The sequence below is a fragment of the Octopus bimaculoides genome, chromosome 19, assembly GCF_046866305.1.
Source record: "Octopus bimaculoides isolate indiv1 chromosome 19, ASM4686630v1, whole genome shotgun sequence".
Lineage (NCBI taxonomy): Eukaryota > Metazoa > Mollusca > Cephalopoda > Octopoda > Octopodidae > Octopus > Octopus bimaculoides.
This window is the reverse complement of record NC_142946.1, coordinates 21372842-21380341: the sequence shown is the minus strand read 5'-3', so window position 1 is coordinate 21380341 and position 7500 is coordinate 21372842. Positions and strand designations below refer to the sequence as shown.

The window sequence follows — 7500 nt, the reverse complement described above, 5'->3', positions numbered from 1 at the left end:
CTTAGCAGTATTTTGCCTGTCTTCATGTTCTGAGTTCAAATGCCGCCGGGGTAGACTTTGCCTTTCATCCTTTCGGGGTCGATAAATTAAACATCAGTTGCAGACTGGAGTTGATGTAATCGACTTAATCCCTTTCCTCAAATTTGAGGCCTTGTGCTTCCAGTAGAAGGAATTATTAGCACTCAATTTCGAATGTCGGAGCGAAGCGCTACTGTACATTCTCTTTTTCCATCTATTAGAGTTACTTCCCTTAAATCAGACGGTTTTTCGTAGCGTCTGTTGCCATTTAATAACCGACGAGAATGTACAGTAACGCTTCGCTCCGACATTAGAAACTCTGAGTACTAATAATGACAACTGTTTACTGTTTGCTCTATTAATTACAGCATATATATATATATATATATATATATATATATATATATATATATATATATACACAAAATCATCAAAAGCCACAAACAACCAAAATCACTGAAAAAGATCCTCACAAAGGCAAAATTACTTTCCGAAACAACAGATGCGAAAGTAAACAAATGTGGTCGACCAAATTGTGCAACATGCCCAAACATTCTAGAAGGTTCAGAATTCCTCTTCAAAGAGGGACACAAATTCAAAGTTAAATCTAACTTTACTTGTGCCTCAGAAAATCTTATTTATGTAATAAGATGTTCGGGCTGCCACGAGAACTACATAGGGTCTACAGGGTTATCGCTCAGACGTAGATGCACTCTGCACCGCCAGCAGATTGCACACCCAGAATACCGAATGATACCTTTTAGTGATCATATTGAAAAATGCGCAAAACAAATGCTACCACAATTTATAATCTTTCCTTTTTATCAATGTGCCATTAAAACACAGATTAGATTAAATAAGGAAACCTTTTTCATTCAAAAATACAAACCCAAACTTAACCATTGCTAACACATTTAAATAAGGAAATTCATCACCCCACTGGGAAAAAAAAGGGGGAAAAAATATAGAACAAAACCATGGTAAATTAATCAAATTCTACCACCTCCTAGATTTCGATTATCTCCCCTATACCGGAAGAAATCCCTAATTACCTCCCCCTATCTAGAACTCTTCTTTCTCAGACTGGAACGAACACGACACAATGAAGTAGAGAAATTTGAAAAGACAACACGAAACCGGTTATTTCTCAAAATACAATGTTTATATACCAAAAAGATTTTATAACATTTTTATAACATTTTTCTTACATTTTTCTGACATAATTTAAATATATACTTTAACCATGTAACACAAGCCTTCTGTAGTTTTTTCACTCTTATTATCTTTTATACATCCAACCACGTGCTTTCACATACCAACTTTCTCACACACACACACACACACACACACACACACACACACATATATATATATATATATATATATATATATATATATATATATATATATATATATATATATATATATATATGTATGTATGTATGTATGTGAATTGTATGCTCCTGTATCGAGATTATTTTCACACTGGTGGCTGCTATGATTTCGGTGCAAAACGAATCAGTTGCAGCGCAGACTTCAAAATGATAGGTTGGGAGTCTCTGTCATGGTAACGCGTGCTGAAGAAGCTAAGGCTATTTTTGCTAGTGCAGAAATAGGTCCACGTGGGTCCAAATACTTAAATATACGTTAGAAGATTGTCTTAACCTGACTTGCCTTCGGTTGATTTCTGTAGTTATCATCAGTGTATTTTGGCGATTTAAATAAAAATTTTGACTGTTATTTCCAGCAGGTAGACATTCTTAGTATTTCCTTTAATTAATTTTAATCCTTCAGCTATTTAATGCTTTTTTTGGGCCTGCAATCGCTTACATTATTGATTTTGTTATTATCATTTTTTTAAATAATAACACTGGATATTAATTAACAAAATTAACGATATCTTCGGAAATTAATTTTTCGTGAATTATTTTTCTCGTGAATTGTTTGCTCCTGTATCGGTTTTGTTTATGCTTTCCCCTCCGGTTTTTGTTCTATGTGTGCCATAAATATCGCCATCCATTTAGAGAAAAATTTGTAGTTTAGAATCAGTAGTTCTTTGACTGCTATTTCTAAATTTTCAGTATGTTGGAGAAGCAACTCAATGCTAATCCCTGTATATTTATGATTATATATATATATATATATATATATATATATATATATATATATATATATATATATATATAAGAGATGACACAGGAAAAGACGATTATGTTATGAACGTCATTAGCTTACAGCTGTTTCTGCTATAAGATGCGGTGGACTCATAGTTGAGTGCCTGAATAGCAGCTTAGAGCTTCATCGGAACCTCGAATATGAAGGTGCTTCCGAAAATCCAAAAGATCCTATCGATGAACTTATTTCATGAGGAATGTACTCTTCATGAAATAACTTTATCGATAGAACCTTCTGGATTGTCAGTTACATTGTCAGACACTCTACATTACACTTCTTTGTACTTGATTCCTATGCATCCTGTTAACCGAGTCAAAAAGAGGAGGTTACTGTGGTAGCCGCACGACTCTCTGAATCCGCATCTTATACTACTCATTTCATTTGTATAGGCACAGGCGTGGCTGTGTGGTAAGAAGTTTACTTCACAAGCACTTGAACCTGGGTTCAGTCCCGCTGCATGGCTTCTTTGGCAAGTGTCTTCTACTATAAACTCGGGCCGACCTAAGTTGATTTGGCAGATGGAAAACGAAAAAAAGTCAGTCCGTCATTTTGAAACATTTCATTCATTTAGTTTGGTATGTTTACATCTTTGTCGCCTTCAAAGTATTCTCCATTTGAAGCGATGCTTTGGTCTAAATGCGTTTTCCACTGTTCGAAGCAGTCTTGGAAATCTTGCGAAGTTATGCCTTTTAGCGCTTCCGTCATTTTTTTCTTCACCTCTTCAACACCAGTAAAACGTTTTCTTTTCAGGATTTTTTTTCATTCGGGGGAAGAAAAAATTGCAGGAAGCAAGACCGGGTGAATAAGGAGGGTAGGTAAACGGGGTCATTCCATTTTTGGTCAAAAACTGTCTCACACTCAAAGCAGTGCGCGAAGATGCATTGCCATGATGAAACCACCCCCTCCACTTTGCCAATGGTCAGGGCGTTTTCGTCTCGCTGTGTCTCGCAAACGCTTCAGAACTGCCTTATAAAATGTCTGGTTAACAGTTTGACTAGGAAGAACAAATACTGTGTGGACGATTCCTTTCGCATCGATGAAATATATCAACATCGTCTTGACATTGGACTTCTCTTGACACACATTTTGTGGGCGTGGTGACATTGAATGCTTCCATTGACTTGATTGCTGCTTCGTCTCTGGGTCGTAGCCATAGCACCGGCTTTCGTCACTAGTGATAACTTTCGAATCAATTTCCAGCTGTTCTTTCAGTTCATGACACGCATTCAGTCGTGACTGCTTTTGATCGTCCGTGAGCAAGTGAGGCACAAATTTTGCTGCAACTCTTTTCATCTGCAATTCCTCGCTCAAAATTCGCTGGCAGGAGCTCCAGGACACACCAGTCATATCAACAAGTTCGTCAATTGTCCGGTGATGGTCCTCCAAGATTAGTTCATGAATTTTCATGATGTTTAAATTCGTTTGGGAGGTCGCAAAGAATATGTGTATACCCATATCGCAAATTACGGGGACGTAAACAAACAAGTACCGATTTTCAAGCAGTGTGTAAGAGTACACACACGAACACAAAAGACACACAAACACAAAAGACACACTCACACACACACAAACGCAAACATACGTATGACAAGCTTCTCCACTATTTCCACCTACCAAATTCAATGGTCTACTCGGGGTTATAGTAGGAGACATTTGCTGAAACTGCCACCCAGTTGGACTGAACAAGAAACCACGTGGTTCCAACGCGAGCTCCTTAACTACATAGTTATGCTTTATATTCAAACATCAATAAATTCTATGGTTAAAAATGGCCAGAGTAATCTATTAAAAAGCGATTATAAACCCTCGCTGTAGATATTCATATTTACATACACGCATACATACTTACACACACACACACATTCGACAGGCTTCTTTCAGTTTCCATCTACCAAACCCACGCACAAGGCTTTGGTCGGCCCGAGGCTAGAGTAGAAGACACTTGCCCAAGGTTCCACGCAGTGGGAGTGAACCCGAAATCATGTGGTTGAGAAGCAAGCTTCTTACTACACAGCCATGTAAAAATAAATTAATATATAAACATACATATCATAATATAGAAAAGTGAATATATATATATATGTGTTTCAATTTGAAGGTCAAAGTTTTGTACTCAGGCAATTGTAATTATGCACAGGTGCATTTTTCAAGGAAGAGGTTATACACTATGTGACTTTTTTGTGAAATTTTTCTCCTTTTTTGCTGCTAAGAGAAAATTGTAAGCTCCAAACCTTACAACAGACATTAGAAAACGTTCATTAAAAAAATAATTAATTTCAAGTGATTATGTAAATCAGTACAGTATTACGAAAAAAAAAAAAAATGGTATTTTCCCAGAAAATAAAAAAAATATATAATAAATTATATATTAGGTTCATATAGTATTTTTGCGCATGTGTATGAAGTTAAACTTTATCTGATCTGCTTAGCTTCAAGCAACATGAATAAATCAACCTTCCTAGACAAACTGAAGATTGTCAGCATCTTTTTAAATTAACTTATCGGGTGAATAATGTAATGAATTCATGTAATTGTGTTTATTTCCGATATTAAATACCCCGGCAGGCCACAATACTGATGTTAGTATATATTAGATGTTGTACTCTATTTGTGGCCGATGATCAGAATCTTGCTCTTTCCTAAAATGACCTTCATTTCCTATACCAGGGGTTTTCAAACTGTGGTCCGCGGACCACAGGGGGTCCGCAAGGACAGGACAGGGGGTCCGCAAGGACATGACAGGGGGTCTGTAGACAGCAAATACTTTTTATGGGCAATTTGATTTTATATATGTCTTTTAATCGAAATCTTTTAATTGACAATAAACCTATTTGTTAAATACTGTTAAATAAATAAATGTAAAAATATATGTTATTTTAAGCAAATATTTATGTATAAATGTCATAAGCGTTTATAAGGGGGTCCCTAAGGTAAATCCTGAAATATAAAGTGGTCCGCAAGTCAAAAAGTTTGAAAACCCCTGTCCTATACTACTGATGGTCTTCCTATACTACTGATGGTATTCCTATACTACTGTTGGTCTTGATAAAGAATTTCTGGAGTCCTCCTTCGCTAATTTCCATTGGCTCTATATCGTTAGAAAAATGTAGTCTGCAAAGGGATGTCTTAGATGGAAGGGGAGGTAGAACGCAGATAGACTTATCCATATTTTTCAAGAAGGCGTTGAAAAAAATTAGGGAAAAGAAAAATCATTGACGAATGCAAACTATTGCTCTCAAGAAGTCTTGTGTTCGTGTAGTACTTGAATCACTTAGATGCTCAAATCCTTCATCAACTTTCGAAGCAAAACCACCCTCTTATCACTTGACAAACATTCATGTCAAGAATCGTTAAAGGCTTTTTCGAAGCTAAAGAAATTGTGGTAGAAGTCCGATGTTGAATATCACCTCTGATCTATAGCTGAACTGAATCTTATCTGCTCTTTTGCGTAAATTTCCTCTGCGTAAATTTCCTCTGCGTAAATTTCCTCTGCGTTCCACTCAAGTCTGTATAAAAGGATTCTGCGCAATACTTTACTGGGGTGACTGATGAAATGGATGACTCTGAATTTGGGCAGCGTCTTAAGGTGTTTTTCTTGTACAGCAAGGACTGAATCCATTCTTAGCACCATTGTTTGATTTTTCCTATAGATATCAACTCCTTGAGAAATTGTGGCCCTTCATGTTTCTGGATGTTTTCCACTCTTGATGCTGGTTTTTCGTTGAGTATCCGCACTTTCTTTTCAACATCTTGCAACCATCTCAAAATCTTTTGTTGCTATTGGTAGAATTTTCAAAAATACTAGTGTCATGACTAATTTTATGTATGTATGTATGTATGTATGTATGTATGTATGTATGTATATGCAGATTTGTATGTTTTATGTATGTATTCTCATGCATAGAGTTACATATCTAGACATGCTCATATATATTTAAATGATAAACTTCAGGAAAGTTTTACAGATTTTTACAGTACCAGTGATGGATTGGATCTGTAGTCTTCGAATTAGCTTTCTCCTTTCTGGTTTTGAGAAGCTTAACTTCTCAAGATTGATATTTAGGCAGTGTGTTACATATCCTAGGGCCCCAATAATTACAGGTATAAACCTGAACTTGTAATCTGGATAGAGTAACTGCAGATTTCTCAATAGTTCAGCATAGGTGTTCTCTTTTCACAGCTTTATGTATGTATGTATGCATGTATGTATGAATGTATGCATGTATGTATGTATGTATTATGTATGTATGTATGTATGTATGTATGTATGTATGTATGTATGTGCATATTTATATATATATATATATATATATATATATATATATATATATATATATATATATATATATATACATATATATATATACGTATGTATATATATGTATATATATTTATGTATGTATGTATTGCCACCCCTCTCTCTCTGGAAAACTCAGCTGCGAATATTTCGTGTATCGTGTCTTTGCCTATATTCCTCGTGCGTTAGTTTTTCGTCTAGTTTCCTGTTTGCTCTGCTTTCATCTAATTTTTTCTCCTTGTGTATACATACATGAGCGCTACTCATTTTTGCTAGCTGAGTGGACTGGGGCAACGTGAAATGAAGTGTTTTGCTCAAGAACACAACGCGTCGCCCGGTCTAGGAATCGAAACCACAATCTTACGATCATGGTGCTGACACCCTAACCACTAAACCACTAGCCTCCATATGTATATACATATACCTGTATATATATATATGTATATATGTAAATATATTCCTAAATATATATACCTAAACGTATATATATATATATATATATATATATATATATATATATATATATATATATATATATATCAAAAAATAAGCAACACGGATTTCAAAGGTGATTGCAGTACGCACGCTTCATGCTACTCCAATTTATTTAAGTAATGCGAGCATTACATTAAATGCAATATGAAGAGCAATCTTCAGCTGCATGAAAATGCAGAAAATTACTGTAGAAAAGACATATTATAAATGTGGTAACATTTCAAATCCAAGTGGGAGAGAGAATACATAAAAATCCAAATGTGAGGAAGAATACGTAAGTCCATCTTGACTAGCCTGATAGACTCGGCTATGTCAAGATGGACTTATATATTGTTCCTCACATTTGGATTTTTATGTATTCTCTCTCCCACTTGGATTTGAAATGTTACCACATTTATAATATGTCTTTTCTACAGTAATTTTCTGCATTTTCATGCAGTTGATGATTGCTCTTCATATTGCATTTAATGTAATGCTCGCATTACTTAAATAAATTGGAGTAGCATGAAACGTGC

At 35.3% G+C, this 7500-nt stretch overlaps 1 long non-coding RNA gene across 1 annotated transcript in view; it reads left to right on the top strand.

The window, feature by feature from the left end:
• LOC128250117 (uncharacterized) overlaps positions 1-7500 on the top strand; it is a 107939-nt gene that overhangs the window by 61235 nt on the left and 39204 nt on the right. The window lies entirely within an intron of this gene.